The sequence below is a fragment of the Colias philodice genome, chromosome 8, assembly GCF_061535455.1.
Source record: "Colias philodice isolate Cphi_HAF_F1 chromosome 8, ilColPhil1 Martin Lab GWU primary, whole genome shotgun sequence".
Taxonomy (NCBI): domain Eukaryota; kingdom Metazoa; phylum Arthropoda; class Insecta; order Lepidoptera; family Pieridae; genus Colias; species Colias philodice.
The window spans coordinates 11,698,909-11,725,634 of NC_143093.1; the positions used below are offsets into that span (position 1 = coordinate 11,698,909).

Sequence of the window (26,726 nt, forward strand, 5' to 3'; positions counted from 1 at the left end):
GCAAGCTGCCCTACTAATTCGCCGAAGCTGATAAGATTACAACAGTACCGCTGATAACAGCAAATGATAAAGCAAACGAACCAGTGACGACCCACCTGCTAACAAAAACGGACAAAAAGATTGTCAGTGAAAACTAAATAGATAAGTAAAGTGTTTTTTAAGGACTAAAGTGATTTAGTGACAATGGTCTCCGTTCAGACGATCGCCACTATCGTGGTGAAAGTATTCAAAATTGTGAGTAAAAACTGATACGTCATATTTCAGAAAATCATCAAGAATAGGTTATATTTAGGTAAAAAGTTGTTCAAAGATAATAACGGAATGTTGATAAATTTAAACATTCAAACACTAAAGTAAAAGAATAGGTTAGGAATAAGGATAAGAATCACTGTGGTGTATTGCTATTTGCTATCAGTACATTGACTTCGTACAAATTTTGAATTATAATAAAATAAAATAGGTCAGAGAAATAAAGGTACAAAGAATGAAGGTTTGATTCCCTAAAAATACTTCTGGAAACACTTTATTTCACAATTTATTAGCATTATGCAGTTTCAGAACATCTAAATTAAACGAACGATGGTAATAATCAATTAATATTAAAATTTACATCGCAAACATTGCCTCTAGGTGGTCCACTAGCATTTAATAGCATGATACATAGCATAAAGATGACTAATGACATGATTCATCTAATATAGGCCATATAGGATAGTGTTGAATGGATTGCGGTGAACCGGCGCTAACAGTTCTAATCAATTATTATTGATTAATATAATTAGCTCCATGATGAGCTAATATTCCTCTGTTTGTCATATTTCATGACTAATTAATGAGGTTTAATAAAGGAATACAGTCATTTTGGACAAATAGGTCCATGGTTTCTTCAACGTTGTCTAACTTAGGTACGTATAGGTTAAATTAATGAACACATATTTAAAATATTGGCAACAAATAGTTGTGAATTACAATTACATTCGGTTATTAATTAAAAATTGTAACACTATCTGTACCTAGGATAATATTTATATTGGTTTCAATGACACACGGCGTCCCATTTTTTGTTTTCCTACGACGAAGGTTGCTATCGCGGCCTCAATCACTATCAACTGATAACGCCACTCCTCTCATATAGGGCTTTATTTTCATAAATTTTTAAGCAGATTAAAGAGGTATTATTATATTTAAGAGACTCGAGGTATATATAGATAATTAACTAGTCATTAAAGCAACCTGTTAGCTGCTGTTGATGTTTTAAGTCAACTAAACTATCGATGCATGTAATTAGCCATTGTTTTAAAAAATAAGATCGGCTTGATACAAGTCAATGTACGTTTATAGCTTTTTTTAATCTTAGTTTAAAGTTAATTTAACCAACAAATTGTTTAACTATATGACTAGTTTAGTCATATCAGCGATAATTAAGTATCCAGAATGGATTTCGTAGTTAAAGCTCACTTATGAATAACTCTAAGATTTTTACACATTCTTAACTGTAAGGTAGGTATGTGTAGTGTTCATTATTGCAAAACAAAGCTGATAACTTATCAGATACGAGTGGGCCAGAACCGTGAGTAATTACAAGTTATGAGTTCACCAGTGACTTACGACACGAGTCAATATTTGCGTACGCATTATTTTCATTGAGATTCATAGTAGCAAACAGTTTCAGGACGCTATCGTGATAATATTTTATTTTAATCTCACACACAATATTTTTATGGTAGCTGTATTTATTTATAATTAAATTTGCAACGTGTTTTTTATTATTTTGCGCTGATACCTGTAAGAACGTTTGAGCAAACAGACTAAACATCAACATGAATGAAACACCCTGACTCCTGACCCATTGTTTTGCTATCCGAATGCCTTGCACAAAGGATATAATTAAATGAATCATAAGTCTTATGCAATTGTAATTCTTATAAATGCAATATCTGAATATAAATTTCTTGTACCTATAAGAGTTATAATTGTAGGTTTAGACCTGCAGATATACCTAATAGGTAATAAATAAAATCAATCATACGTGCGTATTGATATACCTGAAACTATTCCAATCACGCAGCTGTTTTATTCTCAACTATTTGTAATTAAAAAACTATTGTGATTAAAAAACGAATTGATTTATTGGACGATAACTACAAAACTTTTGATAATTTTCACTTTTACATGAATGTTTGCTAATAAAGACACTGTACCTTTACAGCGGCATTCAAAAGTAATACAAACAATAGTAGGTAACATAAACAAATATACGCTGTCTGAATGTATCACACGTGATCCGCACGGAAGTGCTCGCCCGTAATTGTTACAATCTTGCCTTCCTGCGAGATGCTAATTAACTCGATTATTACTGCACAGATAATTGTCAGCTGTCCAGTATCCACCATAGAGTAGACAACGGAACGAAACATATTTTCATTTTATAAATTGCAAAATAATAATGAAATGTTTCTATTTAGGTTGAAAAAAAATAACAACAATATGAAACATAAAAAGAGTTTCAGTGTTTGTAACCTCGTTAATAACTGCGCAAACCGTGTAGATATATAATTATTTCTACAGTTTGATTCTCGCCCAAAGAAACAAAAAAGTTTGCCCCCTTTTGGCTGAATGAAAATATTTTAAAACTTCAAGTAAAAGCTCATATTTCAGTTCGCTTCTCCTGCTATTATTATTAATTATAACTAACGAAGTATAAATGTACAGACATGGTACAGGTCTGGCACAGTTCTGTCTGTACATAATCTGTGGCTCACCCAGGGGCGAGGAATATTGACTTTTGACTCTGGAGCTTGCGAGTGGCGGATGAGTCGCAGTCGGTCAATTGTTTTCAAGACGTACTAATTACATTCATATCTACGTGTCTTGCTCAATAAACTTAAATAATTTGGAAAATCCAAAAGTGCACGCCTCATAATTTTTTTTTAATAAATATTTATTAATTATTATTTTTGTTTATTTAATAACAATTAAACCACATCGAATCAGACCCTGAAAAATGAAAGGGTTCTATTCCTGAGCATACTCAAGCGTAAGAGAAAAAAAAAGACTCGATTAGTAAAGTATTTCGGTCGCTATCGTGTTAACAAGAAAAAGGATCCGCACATACAGACACACGGACGTCCAAGACAGAACTTTTTTAAACTGTTTTTTAACTAGTTTAAATAACAAAAATGACATCAAAAATATCATGAACGTTAAAAATAGTGTTTTTTCTTAATATGTGTGTGTATGTATTATCTTACAAGTGCAATGTATGATACATAAAGACATTTTAAGTTTGAAAAATCAGATGTTTTGCGCGAAGTGACAGTAGTACCCACCTCAACGCTTCGCTTATGAGGCGTGCAATTATTATAAAATCTGGAAACTATTACTGAATAGTTTGAAAATAATCATATTACTATGATTCAACTTAGATACACATATGTATTATTATACTTATTTAGCTTACTTTTTATAATGTTAGAATTTGTTGTTTGTTAATGTTTTATATGTAATTTTTTTGTGCACATTATTAAAGTGCGGATAACGAATTCATTATAGCTTTTTGTGTTAATATAACAACGGATTTAATTCATTTCTAAAATTTACTGGTAAAACCTGAATTTCACACATTTTCAATGCTGGATATATGTTATATACATTTTTAAAAGTTAATTTATCACAGTTAGCAGTTAGTTACACATTCGTCAATATGATCTTCCAAATCTCACAAATCAATCAAACGTCACCAACGACTGTGAAACGGACAAATGACTATAGCTTTTGATTAATAATTGTTCTGTGTTGTGTGTCATGAGTTCATAGGACCTATATCCTATCCTACTAATATTATAAATGCGAAAGTTTGTGAGGATGTGTATGTGTGTGTTTGTTACTCCTTCACGCAAATACTACAGAACCGATTACAATGAAATTAAGCATACATAATATATAGGGTTACTTGGATTAACACATAGGATAGGTTTTATCCCGGAAATCCCACGGGAACGGGAACTATGCGGGGTTTTCTTTGAAAACGCGGGCGAAGCCGCGGGCGGAAATCCAGTTTATAATAAATTGTAATGGATTAATGAAAATGATGGATACTAATAAGTGTTAGGTACAACATTATGTAACGAAGTTAAATGTAAATAAGTGTGAATTTTCCTTTCGTTTGTCATGTTCTCACCGCAGTTCCTTAACCAATGTATAAATTAAACGTTATTATTGTATATTACATATGATGAAATAGTATTATAAAAATAAATATATGTTCATGTTATTAACATCCTTCCTACTATTATTATAAATGCGAAAGTTTGTGAGGATGTGTGTGTGTGTGTGTTTGTTTGTTACTCTTTCACGCAAATACTACTTAACCGATTACAATGAAATTAAGCACACATATTATATAGGGTTACTTGGATTAACACATAGGATAGGTTTTATCCCGGAAATCCCACGGGAACGGGAACTATGAAGGTTTTTCTTTGAAAACGCGGGATAGCTATAGTCTCTTATAATTAATAAGACCTAGTTGCCTCTTGTATACAATAGTAATAGACAAATATCATACACTATTTGATATTCTTCTAATTAATTAATTTAAATTCGTCATTTTACAAATACTATCTAACATCCGGCAAATTATGAGTCAACGTGAAGTTATTCAACTAGGTAATGTAGAGAAAATTTTATCAGCACTCCTTCCGCGTAAACAGGTAGATTGGATATAAGATAATAATCTAAAATTAAATAAAATACAAGTGCTTTGGTTTGATGAAGTAGAAATATAAGAATATCTCCCAATACTTTCTCATAGATTCAATAACTGACATACATATATAAATGCTTTCTTTAAATGGTGAAACTATGTTATAGCAATATCTACAAAATGATTCTAGAATATTCTAATTGATGAAATTTCTAAGAAGGATCGATTCTTCTTTACTTAAACTAACCAATTCTTCTTATTCTTCAGGTTTTAAATATAATCATCGTAGTGCTATACCGTACGGGGTACAATGGCGAGTTCCTGGGAGTGGGGGGGACGTGGAACCTCAACGAGGAGAAGAACCCGGATGCTGAGATCGTGGCTTCTGGCGTGATTGTGGGGTACCTCATATATACCCTGGTGCAGGTCGTCACGTATCTGTTTGGTACAACTGAGCATAAGAGGTGAGTGCTCTTTTGTAAAGACATACGTACTAATATAATAAGTAGATATGTTTATGTACAGTTTGTCTGTATAAATATAGTAGAAAGTATTATTAAGCTAATAGGATGTCGTAAGTGAAATGTAGGTAAATATGGCAATAGGCGAGCGAGATATTTCAAAAAAAAAATAGAATTTCAAAACCTTAATAAAACTAAATTTATATATTTTCCACATATGCTAGAAACTTCCGATTTTATAAATTATCACGTAGCAAATTCATAGTGGATACGTATAAAATCTATAATTTAACAATATCTATGATCTACACTTCCTGTAAACGTGTAAAATGTAAAAGTGTATGACGGAAGATATTTATATATGATTGATTTCTTCCCGCCTCTAGACACCGGTTCTACGATACTTTTACCCTGTTTATGGTTAAATATGCTAGTTCACATTTTTCTTTTATTACTCGTGAGTAAAAAGCTATCGTTTTCTACGTCTTTAACGTTTTTATACAATGCGTATGAATAAACATTTACTAATTAATTAACACGTTCACTGCGGCACGTCCAGTATCGGGCCATCAGCGACTACACCACAGTGCGGCGCCCAAAATCGCAGTTTTCACCGTGGTGCGGCGAGGTTTTTCATATGTTAATCAATGACTAGAAAAGAGACAAATATATTTTTGTGATCACAGTTTGAAGTAGGACTCAATTTCGTTTAAAAACCGTATGGCAAAATATTGGACACAACGCATAGAAAAGAAACCGTTTCTTTTGTGTGCGGCATGTCAAATATTTTGCCTGGACAAGCACCTCATGCCGCACTGTACTGCGAGCGCGCCGCGTGTCAGTCTCGCATAGTGATGCACCAGGACCGAAGCACTTTTCTTTTGAGTTTTTTTAAATGACAATGATACCTTAGAGGCTTTAGTTTTTTTACTTTCTTTTATTTCGTAGCATTAATGCAAAAATGTGATGACAGTTGTGAAAATAATATGAAACATTAAAACAAAAGTTACTGAACAAATTAAAACAAAAGTTACTGAACAATTTCCTGATAGTACTCTATCAAGTACCTTGTTTTATATGTGTTTTTTTTTTGTATCGACGATCTCGTTATCTGTAACAAACAGACTGAAATATACACAATTGATTTATATCGATATCGATGTTTTATTTTACAGTGTTTCCCATCGCTATTACTGTAAACATGCCGTATCAACGCAGTGCGGGATGGCAAATAATTTTTCACAAAATCAGGGGTTTACATTTTCCCTCATATCTTTTAAACTATTGAGTCAAACTAAAAGCTATTTATGCGGTATATACTAGACTATATATACTATTATCTGAAAAAAAAATTTTGAAATATCTTGAAATTTCATGAAATTATTAACCTTCAAAGTCAGAAGGTGCGATGTGATAAAAATGGCTCATGACGCACAGTGGTGAACTTGCCGATGTGAAGTATGGAACATGCCGCAACAACGGTAAGATTGGCATTTTAGGTGCCGCAGTGAACGTGTTAAATAAAATTAGTAAGGTCACAATCGTTTTCACTAGTGCGAATCTTCATCTTTTCAACCAACTTTCTGAATTTAATTGGCATTTTCGCGAATAAACCTCATGCCCTATATTATAGTTCAAGACAAATTTTAAAAACAATTTTTGCCGTATAATAATTTTAAGTTTTCCTATTTTAATCTAGAACAAAAATTAGAAATAATAGAACTACAATTATAAAATCGGTGTTAATATTGAGGTTTAACAGTTTTTTGAAAACATGCTGCCACGAAAAATCTCAACAACACTATAATAGGTATTTCTGTGTTTGTTCGTAAACTCATAATTACATAATGAATGTGCACATTCCAGGGCACTCTCCGAGATAGTGATGAACTTCGTGGGCGTGTTCCTGTGGCTGGCCGTGGGCGCCGTGGCGCTGCACTACTGGGGCGGCTACCAGGGGGAGCACCAGTTCCAATTCGTCTTTGCCGAGAAACAAGTACGTAGCGATTGTTTCAAAGCCATCTTTACGAATAAGCTGAATAATAAGCTGAAGAGTTTGTTTGTATGCGAGTATCTCAGAAACTACGGGTTCATTCTTTCAGTGTTAGATAGTCCATTTATCGATTAAGTCCAAAAAAGCGCAGCTTAGCGGGTAAAACCGCGGGTCCAGTACTTATTATTCATCAATGTGGAGGGATTACAAAAACGAAAAAAAATATAGAGACCATTATTTAAAAAAGCTCTAAAATTATTTAAAAATTCACACATTATTTACATACCTACTGCATACGGCCTAACTGAATATTAATTTCGCGATCTAAGTTACGTACTTCTTTTAAAAAGCAATAATTAAAAAAAATACTTGAATGGTATCTACTCACAAGAAGCAAACTTATTGAAGGAACAATTTTAACAAAATAACAATATTTTTTCAGGTCGGTTTAGCAGTTGGAGCTCTATGTGTGATCCAGGGAGCAGTCTATCTTCTGGACACGGCTCTATCCGTCATACACTTCTCTAAAGAGATGTAACTTAAGCCTTAGTTAGTTCTAAGTTAAGTAACAGTTATGTTTCACCAGCTCTCAGTTGAAGACATGAGTGAGAGGAATAAACGATATAAATGAGACCAATATTTTGGGAATTATTATACAATTATAGATTTCCAAAATATTGTCACAGACACAACAATCGATAGAATAAAAATATTTTTTTATAAATACAATTAACTTATAAAATTTTATTTTGAAATAATTTTATTTGAAAAAATTTAAAATTTGAAGACAAAAATATAAATTATTAAGATTATTCTTCATTTAAAATTATCTTTATGAACTCACGTCTTCCTTTGGTCTTCAGTGTCTCCCACCTTAATTATTTTTTATTTAATTAGTGCAGTTTGTAAAATAATGACAGTTTAAATGTTTTATAACGATATGATTAAATAAATAATTTTAATGTTTTTTTATTTGTGTTATTTTTTCAAACCTTATCATCCCAAATTCATCCATTTACAAAGTTTACTTAATTTTTTGCCGTATTACAAACATATTTACTGAAAAATGAAATTTAAGTTCGTATATAGATACCAATTACCATGCACAACGAATCATGGAATCTCTCAATTCTTGCAATTAATTTTGATATAATATTATAATTCATCTTCTTTTCAATAATGGCAACTATTAAATTACCCCTGGGAATAAAACACTTGACAAAAATTAATTAATAACGCTAATAAAGCTAAGAAACTAGAGGTCAATATGAGTGTCAAATTATAAGGATCAGGGGTCAAGTAGCACATCCTACGTGAGGTCAGACACTGTTGTGTTAGGTTCAGTTCTGCCACATCTACTAGACTTGACGAACATTTTGCGAACTTATTACAAGTAAATTAAAAATTGTAACCTAATTTTTGGTTGAATAAGGCAAGACAATTCTTAAATATCGCCCTTTCTGCAGGAATTATTGCTGATAACGTTTAAGTTTTTTTTCAAAGCAAAATTATTTCGAAAAAGACTTTTTGCGTTGTAAAGTGCGAGAATAAAAGTGGATTGCGTAAAAACTGGAGTTCATATACTCCGGTAGTTTGGTCACCATCTCGCCCGGCTCTAAGGAGTTCCTTTGCGTCGATCTGTACGCCGTCAAAATTGCGCCTCTCACGGAAAACGTAAGTTATATTTTTTTGTACATAGTGCGATTTTTTTATTAAATTTATTTTCATTATACCACGTGAAAAAAATATCTATGAACCTTATCGAAAAAATTTGCCCAATTTTTTACATTTTATAAGAGAAGCGTTCCTTTCAAAACTCATATTAGTAATAATTAACGTACCCTCTAATTTTAGATGCAATTTTTACAAAATGCTGTATTTACTCTTTTATTACAATGTGCCACATCTAATAAAATTGTAGTAGTATTTCAAAATAAACATTAACGTTGCACAAGGTATTGGGAACATGTATCGCATTACACGGCCCAGCGAGCGTGGACTGAGGTGCCATTATATTATGGGATTCAGTTCATCCATACAGTAATATGTATGTTAAGTCAATACTTGTGTAGCTAGACAATAAGGGAGTGAATAGACTTTGTTTCAATTGTATTTGAACTGCGAGTTACATCAAGAAAAATATGATTTTCCACTATGGCGTGATGACAACGAGTCTAAAATAAATATGTATAGCGTATTTAATGAGTATGCAAATAGGTTATATTTTGCGTGCATGGCTATTGGCTATGCATTTAATTATAGAACTTGCATGTATGAGATTTGTAAAAATATTTAGTATTATATGAAAAAAAATATAATAAATCACACTCATCAACACTACTGCATATTATTATTTACACAAATTTAATATTCAAACACTGAAAAAATACGCATAAATTCATCTAGAGTGAAATAATATAGAGTTCAGGATAATATATAGAGAAGACATGTCTCATATTCATTAAAAAAATCTTGTTTTAGTTTTTATGCTATAAAACATTTCTCTCTATTTCTTAATGAATAATAGGACAAGCTAGAATCACTAGAACTCTGAACCAATAATTTTATTTTTAACAAAAAAAATGTGTGCGTGTAACTACTAGTGTACACACGTAAGAAGTGAAACTTCTTTATGACCTTATTTCTCAAAAAATAATTTACTATATGCAACTTTACAGAAATACGTCGAATCACGCGTGGTAGGGATAAGAAAAAGATGGCGCGTAACGGAATAATGTCACGCGTAACGAAAAAATGCAGTTACACTAAATTTCACTTCAAAAAAAATAAAAATCGTGCGGTCACATCGTCAAATTTCAATCGCTCGCTACAAATTACAATAAACTAATGAAACATGTACATCCACGGTAGCAGTGTATAGGCGAGGCGTGCTGGCGAACAATACTGCGCACACGACGCGTTATTGCTTATGAGCTATTGTTGCCGTCGCCGTGCTGCACCGATTTTGAGGTCAAAAACTGATGTAAATCGTGGAGTTAATAAACATGGGGTAATTTCTTTGTGGATATGATGTTGTTCAAATAAATTAAGCTGTAGTGTTGAATACGCATAATATGTGAATAATTTTGTTGTATCTCGCTGCTGGATCGTAAAAAGAATTCGCTTTCTGATAACTAAAGTTATAATAAAACTTACGTTACATTTGTTTTGAGAATTTTGTTGTCATAAAATTTTACAATTAAAACGACGAATTAAATTTTTATGGAAAATTATCTTATATATATTTTTAAATAGAAAATTTTTAGTTACAACTGCATATTTACATTATATTCTCGCGTTTATTACTACATACTTTGGTTTCCACGTACCTAATAAGGTTGGTATGAAATATGAATGATTCGGAATACATTTCAATCTACTGGTACAGTAGAATGGTTTTAATTTAATTAAAGAGAATCATTGTATGAAAATACAAACCTACCTAATTAAGTAATATTTTATCCGTCGATGACGAGTAGCGAACTTAAATAGTAGGTACCTACCTACTTACCTCTTTAACATTTGAAATATAAATTCTTAAAAATCAGTCTTATCCAGCTTTATAAATTATTTATAAAAAAACATATATTATTAATTGGGTATCATTTAATCTATCACCAATTTAATTAGTTTTGTGTTTCTAAAATAATAGGGTTTGTCCTCAAAATAGTAGATCTGTCACCAAAATGTAGGCACCAAACAATGCAAAATCAGTCCCACAATAAATCACCTAAAATCCTGAGATATAAGGTCTAGTACCAAATAAATGTTTTTATATGTATTATAATAGGTGTGTCCTAATAAGTATTTAAGCAAACTTATTTAAAGAGATCACCAATAAATCATATTATGTTACTAGAAAGTTGCATTAAGTTCAAATAAAAAATTAGGGTTGTCATCATCGTTTCAACCAAAAGATTCTGCTACCTTACTAGACTCCCAAGGTTCTAAATTTCCACTGGTAGTATAAATTATATTTAAATTTAGCAGAGTAGTAAATAAAACAATTAAAGTCAAAATAATCAATATTTATTGTTTAAAATAATTACCACTGAACAATCAGCTCTGGTTTAATAGCTGGCTTATGGCTAGCAGAATAGAAGATAAAACACTTAATTAAAGTTAAAATAATCAATATTTATTCTTAATTTTTAAAGCGCGCCAATTTGTCTCCGCCCCTTTGATCATTTTTTCATTAAAATTATAAATTGATGTATTAAATTATTGGTAACGAATACTATTAATTTCATATCTGAACGAAATAAAATGTTACTACTGTATTGGTGACAAAATATCAAATAAAAAGGAGTCGCAGTCAGGGATCGATAATCGATTTATATTTTATTTGGTGACAGATCTACCATTCTGAGCACAGAGCTATTATTTAAGTAACAAAACTGTTATTATAAGAACGAAGTTTATATTCATGTAATGCAATATAATTTTATTGGTTATCGATCTCTTATTTAACACATATATTAACATTAATTTGATAATTGATACCTGGGAACAATTTTTGTTTATCTGAGAACGAAAATATTTCGTGGTGATAGATCTATTTATTAGGTGATACAACTTGATGACAAATATAAATTTTGGTGATAGAAAATATAGTTCCCTTATTAATTTCATCAAATAATTCTAGTAGGCACTATACTCGTATCATCGATCGCCGTCTCCCGCCAGGCCGCGCCGCCATCTTGTCGCCGAATTGGCGCCAAAATTCCCGGCGGGGTGCGTTCGTGAAGGTGACCCGCTTTGCAATCCTTGTCCCCTTGTGTTATGGCAACATTGACTTAGATTCATAAGCTGTTTATTGTTCTAGTAACATTTATTTGCACACATATTTTTAATTTGTCGTTTTTTTAAGTAAATTTTCTTCTATTCATTTTTGACAATGAGCACAAATTTTGATTTTCGAATTTACATATTTATATAATATAATGATTTCCCGTTTTATTTTTGAATCAATTTCATACCAATTAGTAATAATTAAGAAATAGGCTGTTAGATTAACGCATTCTGCAATAAATTTTCTGACTTTTTGCTGGTGAAAAATCGAATCATTACATATTGACCTTGACTATGATGTCAATTATTATGTTCTTTTACAAGCGATTTCCAAGACTTTCAAGCTTCATTTAGTTAGGATAAGGAAATTTTATTTTTGTTTCTTCTTTAGTTACTCTTCTGTTCTTTTAATTCTTCTGTTAAGTTACTCTTCTGATTTTGAAAATAATTTGACCTGTTGATAGGTTGGATAAAAGTTAATCCTTAGCAATTTTAATCCTTAGTTTTAGAGCTTTCAAATGCATTATAAATGAGATTTTTTAAATAATAGAGAATTTCACACTCTCAATATTTCCTCTTGGTAGCTAAGTCTAAAGGCAATTTATATTAACACCAAAGAATGTGTTAAGCAAACGCCAGCAAACCTACAAATTTAATATATGCTAATATTATGTCCCTTCGTGCGTCTCTCATTTGGTGAGGTGCCGTTAGCTGCACACACCACACTGCTGTTCTAATAACGACGACCATATTTATATTTGGACAAACGGACAAGACTAGACTCAAAAGAAATAATATGTCGGGGTACCTCGGAAATAAATTATTTATTTTTATTCAAGTACCTATGAATTTATTTTTATTGTTTTTATGAGGGCAGACGAAAATAGACTCTACATTAATTGTATGAAATAATTTAATTTTTGTTTTCCCCGGCATGTATTTTTAAATTTACCCTAGCCTAGCTGTAATATGTGCATAATCTCGTAAATGCATATTTTATGAATAAGACGATCGATTAATGCAACGATTAAAGCCTTGAACAGATATTACTTATAAAAACTTCAGCAAGCACTATACTAATAAGTTGTTATTTATTTACAATAAATTTCATAATCGTACTAATTTAACAATCGTTAATAATACAATAACATACCAATGAATTATATTTTACAAAATACGATTGAAACAGCATAATATTTTGAAAATATTTAATTAAATGTACTGTAATATGAGTAATAGCCACATATTGACGCAAACAATATTTCATTGTAGTGTTGAAGCAAACGCTATCAACGGGAGGAAAACTGAATTTCATGACGTTTTCAAAGAATTCGCGGTTTACTTGTAATTATTACAGTTTCTAATTAAACATGACTCAAGTGTGAATAAGATCACTGAATTAGGGCAAGTTTTCAGTTAATCATATTGTATTGTGAAGTTGAGCTCTACATCGTACATTAGGAACCTAAGAAAATGATAGTATCTTCACTACATAGTGTTAAACAAAGTCGCTTTCTCTGTCCCTATGTCCCTACATAGGGACATAGGCACATGCTTAAATCTTTAAAACTACGCAACGGATTTTGATGCGGTTTTTTTTAATAGATAGAGTGATTCAAGAGGAAGGTTTTAGTATATAATTTATTATGTTTTAGACAAAGCGGGAGAAGCCGCGGGCGGAAAGCTAGTTAATAAATAATTCTTCCAAATGAAAGATTACGTACATAACAATATTATAGTGTTAGAGATTTAGTATAACTATTGAAAAATCGTGAACCTAGATAGTGCTGTAGAGTCCTACAGCAATTTCTAACAAGAAATTGGTTGGTCTAAAAACGTATAAAAATATTTAATCAGAATGTCCACTAAACAGTTATGGCATATCATAACTATATTGCAATAATGTTCACGTGGTCGTGATCGTGCGCGCGCGCAGTATGCAGCTATGCACGCCTTCTAGACCGGAAAGCGCTAGAAAGTGGCTTTTCAATTCGCAAATAGCTACATAATATTACACACAGCTTGGTCATCTTAGTTTTTTTTTCAATGCTATTTCAGTAGCTTATATGATATTTACTGTTAGAATATTGGGAGTGATAAAAGTTCGCTCTACATAGCAAAATTTAAGATGATAGTCTGATATAGCATACGCGCGTTTAATAAAAAAACTGAAATACCATTCTCAAAATAGACACCAAGACGCACAACGTGTAATATTCTCAAATATCCTAAATCAAGTAGTGCCTACCTACATTTTACCTACCAACCTACCTACTCACTACTGTAAAATAACCTTGCTAGTAGTTTCTTTTTTTAAGTTTGCACTCTGCTACTACATCGTCAAGCATGATTTATTATATCTTTTAAACGATGGGTGAAAAAATGTCTTCATTTGCTCTTAGAAATACCATAATCACTTCCCCCTTATATGTATCTCACTAACCAAAGTAAGTCACTAAGAGCCTTGAGACAAAGGACTTGACAAAAGAAGTAACCTTAACGCACGAGTGGCGTCCGCTTGTAATGTAACACGCAAAACATTGTCCTCTAAATATACAAAATATTATTAAACAAATAAAATGGGGATTATGATCTAGTCTTACAATAACATCTAGATGCTATACATTTTTTTAGTTAAGTCGAATTTCTTTGCTCATTGTATCACGGTACGTTGCTGTAAAGAAACCAAGTGTGATTGAGACGTAGCTGTTGTGTAATTACTATTAATAAATATGATTTTAATAAACTAAAAAACACGCTTTAATAAGATGAAAATATTGTATGTTACCGGTCATTGATAAATGTACAAAGTTGAAATCTGTCCGTTTAAAATGGTTTAAAACAGAGTTAAAGAAAACCGACTCTATACAAACATACAGGTGAAGCTAGTAATATATAATAAAAGTGTTTTAAAATGAAAACGTTAATGTTTATTATCAAGCAATTTTTTACAGGAAGTTGTTAGAAGTGGACATAGTCATACATATTTGTTTTGTAAAACATAATTTCAAGGGTGCGAACCCAGATGTAAACGACGAAAACCTATTAATAAATGTCTACAAATTGTCTACTTTATATCCACTGCTATTTTAATGATAGAAGAAAAGAAAAAAATGTTAAAAACTTAAAAATCGCAACAATATGCAAGTTTCTTCAAATACCTTATACAAATATCACAATTGTTTAATTTTACGTCTTGTAGAGCCTTTAATAAGTATATAGTTTTTGACCCGATTACAAGTAGGAATTCATCGTATCAATAATGAACGGGAAACTTAATGTAAAAAATTCATTATGTATATTAAGAACTATTGCGTAAACACTTTTAGACGAAGCAATAGATATCACGGAAAATTTTAATCGAATTTTGTCAATAAATCAGCTCCGAAAATATACTTTTGATGTACTCTAAGGGCGCACTTGAGAGAAACCAGACTACAATAAACGTTACGAAACTATTTCAGCCATTTTATTTTGATCTACTTAATGGTTATTAGTGAATATCATTTAAAGAAAGTTAATATTTTGTAATATAGAGCAAATATCAATCGTTGATTATAAATTGATAAGTGGCTAAATATTATTCTAAAAACGAGATTATCTGTTTTCAAAAAGCGTCGCAAAAATATTTGACGTTTTTGAAGGTTGTATTTACATTTATTGTAATATGGTAACTTCACAGAGCATTAAGCTCGCACAACGCTGTGCAAAGTTAACTGGCGAGTAATACCGTATTATCACACGTGCGATTATGTTTGAGAATTAGTGTACATAACTGCTCCTAATGAATGGAAGATTGTGCACTCGCCTTTACGTAGACCAGCGTAAGTTGATCCCCCGCTCCTCTCTACAAAGGTTCATACCGGGGTCTCTATGGGAAAATTCTGGTAGCTGCCATAGTTCTTGATAATCACGGGCGATGAAGTGTAGAGGTGCAGTATAGTAGGACGCGCTGTAGTCGACTCGCAACGAGCACACAGAGCGCCCGTAGCTACAGTTCCGTAGTGCATTGGGAAACTCCGCTCCCGCGCTTTTCTTATTTCGAATTTTTCAGTGATTTGTTTTTTTTTATTCGGCCAGTGATACGATTGGTGTTTTTTGATCAGCCAGCGGACTGTTTATATTCGAACTGTTTGGTAAGGATTAAATTTTGCTGTATTCATTTATTATACATATTTTAATTGAATTTTTTCTTGTAATTAAATGTTATAGATAAAAATGTTGCAAAAAAAAATATTCTTTTTTTCCGTACCATAGACATTTTACAAGTATCGTATAGATAACGGAATAATCACAATAAATAATACGAAGTACAAAAACATACAATGCTGTGTAGTTTAAATAGAGCGTTAAGTATTAATAAAACTGTAATTAATTAAAAGTATTACGGCTTAATGAATTAAAGCTTATGAAGATATGTATTGAGTGTACGACGCCACGTAGGTACGTAAACTTTTTGTTTTGTTTTGAAATTAATTGAGCTCGATCATCGACGCACGGCTATGAGCTTGGATTGCTGAAAGCTGTAATGCATTTACACGTTGTAAACATGTTGTTTTCGTTACTATGAAATCAATTGAACCTTGCTAGGTTTCATTGATTTATGAAGAACATAATATAATGTATGTAGTCAGGCCGCTGGTGATCGGTCGTTATGGAAATCTTTGGGGGAGGCCTATGTCCTACAGTGGACGTCTTAAAAGGCTGGAACGGATATTATGTACTTTTATATATTATCTAGTACCTAAGTACTTATTTATTTTATATATATATAAGTACTTTTATAAATTTGTAATTTATTTATTCATTTTATTTTATTAATTATTTTCATACTCAGACTCTAAACATTTACTTATTAAACTAAATTTCCTTCAGAAACGCTTTTAAATCGCAAAAATAAATAATTTTATATTAAGCATTTTTTTACAAATAATTTTTTTACGAATAATAAAATAATGTTTATTTAACATGCATGTATCTTATAATGCTACGAAAGATAGTCACGTAGAAGATAAACATTTACGTTGTATAAAAATGAAAAGATTGAGAAAATAATTAAAACTATAATTAATTACTTACGCAGTAGAATTATTCAGTAGGCAAACCATAAATTTAAACGATAAATTAATCTTTATATTCAACAACGTGACAGTGCTGCACGTCAATAAATAATAAAAAGTAAAAAAACTAAAACCCAACTACGACAAAAAGCGGCGCTGAAAAAGTATAAAACAAGATTTTCAGAATACTGAACTGAACAATGTTGTAGTTGTAAATGGACACAGTAGACTCTACCAAGATGCCTTCGTTGTAAATATACAATACTATTCTGAAGTATGCAATATTCCACTATGTAGAGATAAATTTTCATGTTTGGAAAACCGCAGTCACACGTTGTCAAAGTGCTACGGTAGATACATATGTAACGTGTGACTACGCCTTTTGCTTTGCCGTAGTCGGGTAAAAAAACTTTAATACCATTATAAAAGTAAACAGTCCATCAAAGCGACGCAGAGCAAACTCATAAACATTAATTAATTAATGAGACAGTTTCACTGCGCGGTTGGAAAGTCGTGGACATGCGATAATTCAAAAAATCCGCGTTAGAGCAGCATTGGAAAGTGCGCACGTATGCGTTCCGCGCCACCGGTTGGCATCCAGCGGCCGCGGGACCACCGCCTGCTTATGCGCGCCTGGTACTTACTCATCATACGCACTTTTTTATTATTATAAATTAATTTTACTTACATAATTATGCTTCAATAAAATAAAGTAATAAGGACGGGCATTTTACAAATTAGAAGGTAAGTATAGGATAAGAACGCAAATCGTGCGGAGGTAGTTCTCAAATAATTATTGATTTATTTTTGGATTACCGTCAAAACACGTAATACATAGGGTAATCTTTAGTAATCTGACGACACGACAGATTACCAAAGAGAATACAAATACTATTTGTATTCTCTTTGGTAATCTGTGATATAGGTAACTCAGTCCCCACGTGATCGCGATCGGTGTTCAAAATACGATAAATGATATTATAAAGAATATTTCGAGTTTAAAATCAGATAAAAAGTATTTTAATTTCTCAAATGTCTAAAGACTAAATTGGGAAATCACGGAAGCATACAATATTTCCTAACACATAGAATTTCCAAAAATCGTTCCTTAAAACGAATCTAAAATCGTAAAACCCTTAATTTTAAATGATTGTAGGCAGAATCAGATAGGTTCTGAAAATAATTCAAAACGGTATAACGACATGGATTCAGCCTTATTCAGCATATTTCTTTAGTAATAGTGAAACTACCCTATACATTTCATGTTCAACCGCCTAATCATAATCATTTTAACAGTATTATTTATTTTTCAAGGTATCGGAGTACGGGGGCGGAGCGCGCGTAGTGTGGGCCATGTCGGGCGACCGGGAGGCGGAGGCGCAGGCCAAGAAGGACGAGGGCTCCGGCAGCGAGCGGGACACGCGCGCCGCAGCTGCGCTCAAGCGCAACTGGTGCGTGGGCCTGCGGGCTGTCGAGCTGGTGAGTCTACCTATAGGAGTATATTATTAATGCTAAGACGGAAAATTTCCATGGAAACGAGATGTTTCAACGCGGTTAAAAGTACCCTATATAAAGATTCATCTAACCTCCTAACTATATATCCTGACGAAAATCAAATCACTTCGTTGCGACTTGCGACGCGAGCGTGAAAGAAAGACACAGGACAGATTGTTACCTATTTGCCGTTTATTTACTTGGTTAAAATGTGACACATGGTTTCATTTTTTATTACATAAGTAATCTATGCATATTCCAATTAAATCGTTTATATATACTTTATTATTAAATAGGATATAATTTCTATCAAATATAAATACTTTAACTTCACTACATAGTATTTAAAGTAAAGTCACTTTATCTGTCCCTATATTCCTGGAAATATATATCCCTACATCCCGGGCGGTAAGAAATAAAATGTTTATTAGTGCCGCTGTTACAAGAAAGTACATCCGTCTTTTACAAAGAAAAGATATGAAATAGACCGATAGCTTTCTTAAAATTAATCTAACAATTAAATTGAAATGTAGAGCGGAAGAAAAACAATTTCCTATAAAGCAGAGGAAGTAATTTGTCGAGTGTTAGCTGTTAATTAATAACGGTTAATAAAAGTGCTCTTTGATTATGTAGTTTTTATGAAAATTTAATAATTTATTAATAATGGTGGTGTACGCTATTCGCATTTTTATTTTACATACGTCAACTAGTAGTATTAGAATAATATGAAAATAAAAATGCCATTTGGGCCCCGTTCAATTTCATCAAGATTTACATAAGATCAATTTAATTTAGAAATGCTGCTAAAATGTAGCCAGTTTAGATTAGGATATATAGGAATAGCAAATATGCCGATTAATGATATGAGAAAGAAAATCTTCCTATTTTTCAAATGGAAATTAAAATTTATTGAGTCCGTGAAGGACTAAATATAAAAATACGTCCTAACTAACGTCCTCTGATTATAAGACGCGGTCTGATCCCACTAGGACCAAATAAGTAACAATTAAATTAAAGATACTATACGTTGTAACTTGTAATACAATTCAAAGCACACAAGGTTAAATAAAATTGCAGATCGATCGAAATAATTACAAGGAAATGCACAGTTGGTGGCCACCGTGGGAAACAACGTGTTGTCAAATTTGATATTGTGATACATATTATGTCAGGAACAGCAAGGTATCAGTCACAAAATAAGTAGCTTTATACCTGCGGTTTTTTTCGCGTGTTCTTCATAATATCATCGCGCGAAAACCTTTTTCCGACAAAATATTTTAAAATCTTTCTAAGATATCATGAATCTATGTACCCCTAGTACTAACGAGCCATTCAATATTGAAATGATATTTATATGCTTTGGGATGATTTTCATGTAACGTAGATCGACTTATAAATAAACATAGATGTCGCTTAGTTAATTATAAAATTACCTGAAGCATGTTATATTTTCCGCGTCCTTGGTGTCACGTGTAAACAAACATAATTGTCGTGTGTGACTCATGCGCAGGTAGGTAATTGTGGTATATATCTATTTCTATAGAAAATGAGTAGATGCTGTGACTTTTTTTATGAACCTTTTTCAGTACCCACAAGGTGTGGTCAATAATTGCTCTCTAATTATGTCTGCACAAGGTCTGCCCAATGTCTGCCTGTATTTCGTAGTTTGTGTTTTAATGACATTTTAAAATGATTATTATTTGTCTAAATTTAAAAACTGAAAGTAATTTAAATGTTATTATAAAGAGTGAAAGCATTTTTCATTGAACATTCATTGAAGCATCACATACAGGTCACAGATAATGTAGAAAATTTTACTTTCTCTCCGTTATGAATTCATTCACAAAAAGTAAAAACTTAAAAGTGTTTTAGTTTATGTAACGCTTATTTTTTATAGTTTTTAAAACCATCTTTTTTACTATAATATATTCAAAGATCACATCAAAGCTTACGCAGCTGTACCTACCTATGTAGTGTTCTGTATCTTTGCCGATTGTCCATAATATGAAAAGCTTTGTTATTTTGGCTCTAGATGCGTGCTATAAAATGAATCAAAAATGCGTCACATAGTTTTGAATCACTTTTTATTATATTTATTACATAATATACTATAACGTCTACTTAAATTGAGGAAAAAAAAGGCAATTTGCTCACTGTCATCTCAGGAAAATAGTTATATTATTAACTATAATAAAAACAAAATGGCTGCCAACCATTATGTCCCCAATTTTACACAATGATTAAAACAAGATCACGCATACAAATAGCTGTTATTTATAATCTGTGGCAGGTACGTGGTTGACATGCGAATGACATACAATTCTGCCCTTCGTACCGACTTGGGCTTACGTTTAGAATGACCGTAATATTTGTCCCAGTGGCGTCTAAATGCATTAACGCATAGTATGTTCTGTTGACACACTTTTGTTTACATTTTCTACGCTTATGTTTTAAACATTAAATGTATGAAATGGATAGACTTAAAAATACTTAAACGATTGTTAAAATTCGTTCAGCAGAAAGCTACAATACTCATGTTTAAAAAGTTTTAATCTAAATAAAGAAATGAAAAAGCTCTCAAATGTAAATTCGTATTTTGATAGATATTAATCCTTAGAAATCGTTACCTAGCTATTTTTCCATTATGTTGCGTTTAGTTTTAAGTACCTAATGGTATTGATTTTTAGCAAATTCTCTAACCTTCAGTGAATTTAAAATACATAGATTTTTGGATAAACATGAAATTATTTAAACTGCAAAAAATTTTATATTATTACGAAGCATATTAAACCTCAATTCCCTCCCTTTTAGGTGCTAGCAGTGATCGCGATCGGGCTGATAATCAGCGCGCTGTACTGGCCGCAGGTGGTCAGCAGCGACCACCGACACATCGCACTCATCTACTCCACGTATTCCAGTGAGTATATGAGTTCTAACTTTGGTTCTAACCAATTATTGTATATTACAAGTAAAAAGATGTCCAACCATTGGCTCTTCAAAAATGGTACACTAGCCACACGATCAGACGTCAAGGATGGCATGAATCAAAAATCGTAAGCGAAAAAGAAACATCTAAAGTAAAATTTGGCTTATAAGCCATATTATGTCGACGTGCCACCTCCGAATAACATATCCACACCTTTTTGCTCATAATATGATTATAAAAATAAAAGGTGTGGATCTTCTAACAGTCTCTAACAATGAACCTGAGACTAACTAATATCTACATTTATAAGAGAAACTTTTTCCTTAGTAGTAACCGTGTTAAAATTACTGATCAGTTAGAGAGTGAGTGAGTGAGACTGAGTGTTTGCCTTATCCTTGCTGCATTTATGATTAAAGCCAAAAAATCTTTTGTTGACGTCTTTTTTACTGTTTTTGCTCGTTTCAAAGGAATTACAAGAAAATTGCAAAGTTAGAGTATATTTAAACAATTGAGTAAACCGTGACCTGATTGCGACAATGGATTTTGTTGTAATCTTTCAATTTAACAAATTATTGATTGTGAGGTCGGAACTAATGAGAGCATTCTTGAAACTCAATACTGAACGAAATGTGTAAATTCTAGTTAGAGACACTATTTTTAATGTTGTCTGAAAAAGTTTACTAAATTACCCCAAAATTATGTCATTTTTTCATGGAACTAGCACTTGTTTCTACGGGCTTGTAAGGATGAATATTGAAATGTGGAATAATGTATGATGTTAGTAGACCAGCATAAGATAATATGAATGTAGATAAATATATAGGTAGAACGAGCCCTAACGATAATGTATAGATATCTAAGCATGGTCTTATAAGTGGTATGATGAGACAACGCCTTGGAGACTGGAATAATGGGGAATAAAACTCATTTCGCTAAGAAGTAGGATAAGGACAAGCAGAGGACAGAGAAACTCAATATATTTAATCTGTTTGTATTCTTATGTCAACTAATTCAAAGGATTTATGAGACAAGCAAGGATCTTTGTATTCAATTTAACTGTGTAATTGAATAGCTTATTATTAAAGTTGTTGAGGCATTGACACTTGTATGAGGCAAGCAATTAAGAGCAGATTAGTAACGTCAAAGTTAATTAAGTTCTCAATCAGGCGATGATTGTCCCTGACTTGGAACCGAGGTCGACTGAATTCAAAAGAAGCGAAACATAACCTCTTGTTTTAACGAGTTGTGTTTTTCATGGAGAGTAAGCTATTAGGGTAATTTGGTGATAAATGATTTTAATTACTACAAACAGAAGTCATGACAATTGATTAAATCGCGATTTTACGTACGCAACCTTTATAGCCAGCTTCCATCTTTACGTTCCTCGCAGCCTTACAAGTTACAACACCTCACTCACTTGGCCCAAGTCAATATATATTTAGAAAATGAATGCGAATCTCGCATGCAATCTCGTTGAAATTTGACAAAACATTTCAAATGTTAATTCAGTTTTGCGAATAATGTTAAACGAGTGGAAATCAATAACATTATTATCATAATGCATTATGCAACTGCGATCAGTTTCACTTCACTGGAAAATCGATTTCGATCTTGTGAAAGTTGATTACTAGTGATTTATATCGATTATTTTCAGCCAAATATGCACTTAGGCCTTCTGAAAATAATTGGCCATTTGATAGCTACATGTAATTTGCTTTTCGTTCTATTTTTTCTGTTACAGTACAGTAAAAGTTCCTTATTCGCGGGTAATAGGTTCCGTAAATGTGCCGCGAATAGAGAAACCGTGAATAAGGAATGGTAATTTGTATGGGGTTATAGGGAATACGTTCTTAGGTGACGAAATAAAAAAGCAAATACATAAAGAAACCAGTTTAATTTAACCAAACATATTTATTAATTACCATTTAATTAGGTATTATCTTCAGGTTTAGGCAATTGCTTGTCACTTTTTACTCGTTTTTCATTTTTTTTAGTCGACATTATAAATTCATAGTTGTAGTTCAAGCGTTTACTAAGGATAACGAATGATTTTTATTTAGGTAAATACATATATGTATGTACCGATGTACCGATTCGATCCGCGAATAAAGAATTTTTGGCCGCGAATACAGGATTTAGGTCGCATTTTTTCCATCCGCGAATAGTGAAACCGCTAATGAAGGAAGCGCGAATAAGGAACTTTTACTGTAATTCTACTTAATGCATTAAGAAATAGACAAACGAGAATGAACGTTTTTATTCAATCTTTTATCAACTATTTTTAAATATTTTGATAACCATATGAAAAATAATGTTAAATGGAGAACTTATTAGGCTTGATGATGATATTGTTTAAACATTATTTTGAAACATTGGCCAAATAAATTTTCAGTTATTTAATCACAATGTCTAATTCACAATTCTCTAGCTAATATCTACTTCTACCCTAGCTATTAATTTTGATTCAACTTATATTTGTTTGCAGGCTTCATAATAATAACAGGGGTGTTGATAATCGCGCGCCTGTTCGGCGAGTCGGCGGGCTGGCGGACCTCGCTGGCCTTCTCCATTATCGGAGTCATCATGTTCACCGCCGCAGCTGCTGTCATATTCTATGGTAAGTTTATTGTAGTACATAATATATTCTTTGCTATTTCTTAAGTTAAGACATCGACAGCAGCATCTTAGGAAAGATTTCCCCACTAGAAAAAAAAATCGACAGCAGCAAATTTTATTTTGATTTACTTCGTAATTTTTTTTGTCTTCGTTAGACGATTGAAAAACATTATATAAAAATGAAATAACAAGCAATTTTCATGGTGTGTCCACGGGAATTAGGCAAAAACGAAACCATGTACGTAAATAGTGTAGATTTATACGTCATGAAGATAACGGTTATCCAATTTTTTACTTTACCCATGTACTGACATCCTGGGTCAATAATAATGAATCTTTGTATTTTTGATGCTCTAGCTTCAATACAACGCACTAAATTTTAATTACAGGTTAAACCCCCACACCGCCATATAAAGATTCTTTACCATGCGGATAATAATTCTTATTAAAGTAACGGCCTATTTATAAAATCTTAATGGGCCATTGAGTTGTAACGTTACATGTTGCATGAATTGTGTTTCAATGCGATTGTGTTGCTGTAGTGAATATTAATTTTGTTATTCATAACTATATTAGTTTGTGAAGATGAATATATTATATTTTATAGAAGTGCAATAGACTATAGATTATTATCAAGAGCTGTTGGATGGATATTTAATACACAACGCCGAAACACCTTCGACGATTCTACGTCACCTTAACTTCATACGATTCTAGATTAAGTTTGGCGCTCATTATTATTATTAGGTAGAGCAGGAATTCCTTTTCTAAAAACGCATACATTTAATTTATTTGTCTATTTGTTACAGATTGGCACAGGTCGTACTACGCCAACGTGCGACCAAACAAGGCTTCATACGACCTGCTCATATCGTCAGGCGTGTTTGCTATCATCGACGCAGCGGTATTCCTCGTACACGCTTTCCTCACCTTTAGGAAGGAAGCAGATTATTAAACCCACGTCTAATGTCACAGATAATACAATATTTATCGACACATTATAAAATTTGCACAGATTATACATAGGCATTATTTAAATTAAGATTTATTAAGTTAGAACATTTATCACTTTTTGTTTACTCCAAAGTATGAATTGTAAACGTTATATTATATTTGTATTATGAATAAGATAGTTATAATGTATGTGAATAAGTTATAATGTTGTCCTCGAGAGTAGCTTTGTATAGAACATAGTATTATTCATTAATATTGTCCCAAGAGCAGCTACATTTTACGGCCGAAGTGCAAGAATCTTAGATATTAATGCACTCATTATTTTAGGTTTAATTTTCAATTACTGGAACATTCCCATGTACTATATTCTAGAATTAAACTTTATTTTTAGCCTTTACGAATAAAACCACCGCCAATTCTTTTTACTTTTATTAGAGTACATATGCACGATAAGGTATTTAGTTTTAAGATAACGTAAAATATATTTATATTTTAATTAGTTAAAGCTTTATTTAAGTTTATAAATGGAAATAGGGAAACCAAAGCAGTAATCAGTATCCGTCCAGTGGTAGATAAGTTTCATTTATATGCCTATCATCTATCCACCAAAACATTTAACGAAGAACAATCACATTAAAAGGAATTAAGAACCTCATAAGTTTTTGCGATCTTTGATGATAAATATGAATAAAAACAAATAAAACATACAGTTTAAAATTTAAATTCAAATTTTATAAAGAAGTACCTACCTAATTAAATGTTTTGGTACCTAATCTATTGCCCTTCTGTTCTCTATGAAAGATCTTATAGATTTAATTGATGCATATTCCCGCGCTTTTTATTAACATTTATTTTTTCGACTAACATTTAAATAATATAACGAGATTTTATTTTAATTATAGAGTAAGATTATTTATAGCAATGATAAGTTATGCTTTTGCGATTGATGTAACATATTTTAATATATTCGGCGCTAATGTTACCTTATCTGCAGTAATATACGGAAGGTACTCGCGTAACATAGATATAATTATTTATTAAATACTTATTATACACAGAACTTCGGTTCTTTAATGTAAAGATACTGTTATATATTGTATTGATATAATTTAAGACATGTATTCGTTGAATTTTTATTAATAAATACTACATCGCAATTATCGTTTTATTTTTTCACCTGGTTTTAACATAATTGCTAGTTTTATTTGAAAAGAAGAATTTTGTACCAGTTTTAGTGATTATTGTATGTACCCTTCTTGTATGTACCTAAACAGCACATGATGGGACGTCAAAGTGAGATGTAAGAAAGCTATCGTGAGAAAAAGAGACACCACAAGTAAAATGTGGCTAATTAGCTACATCTCAACCTGGAGCACTAATATTATGTAATAATAAACCTTTCAATAGCTTTAGACTTTTTAAAAATCATGAAAGATAACATTGGAAACGAGTACACCTCTACACTTTTTTATTGAATAAAAGAAGTGTTAATAAAAGAAGGTTATACAAATGATAGTACGACTATCCGAATAGATGTTCTTTCAATAATGACACTGACAATCAACAAAATGTTGCCATTTAAAATTTTCACCCGATCTGCAGGGTAGAGGTGCTATTATCGATACCATATTGATTTACAATTATATAAATATCAATTGTTGAATAAAACTGAAATTATCCTTCTGTTGCAATGTGTAATAAGAATGACCATAGAGACATTAAGTTG

At 31.9% G+C, this 26,726-nt stretch overlaps 1 protein-coding gene, 1 long non-coding RNA gene and 1 pseudogene across 3 annotated transcripts in view; 2 read left to right on the forward strand and 1 right to left on the reverse strand.

The window, feature by feature from the left end:
- LOC149486837 (uncharacterized) overlaps positions 1-26,726 on the forward strand; it is a 332,103-nt gene that overhangs the window by 186,336 nt on the left and 119,041 nt on the right. The window lies entirely within an intron of this gene.
- Adsl (adenylosuccinate lyase) overlaps positions 1-26,726 on the reverse strand; it is a 30,339-nt gene that overhangs the window by 3,030 nt on the left and 583 nt on the right. The window lies entirely within an intron of this gene.
- Positions 88-26,158, forward strand: LOC149486848 (uncharacterized; annotated as a pseudogene). Its single transcript, XR_016315992.1, has 9 exons — positions 88-234; positions 4,973-5,169; positions 7,033-7,162; positions 7,602-7,712; positions 8,714-8,833; positions 18,325-18,489; positions 21,316-21,421; positions 23,916-24,047; positions 24,856-26,158. The product of XR_016315992.1 is annotated as an uncharacterized LOC149486848 (transcript).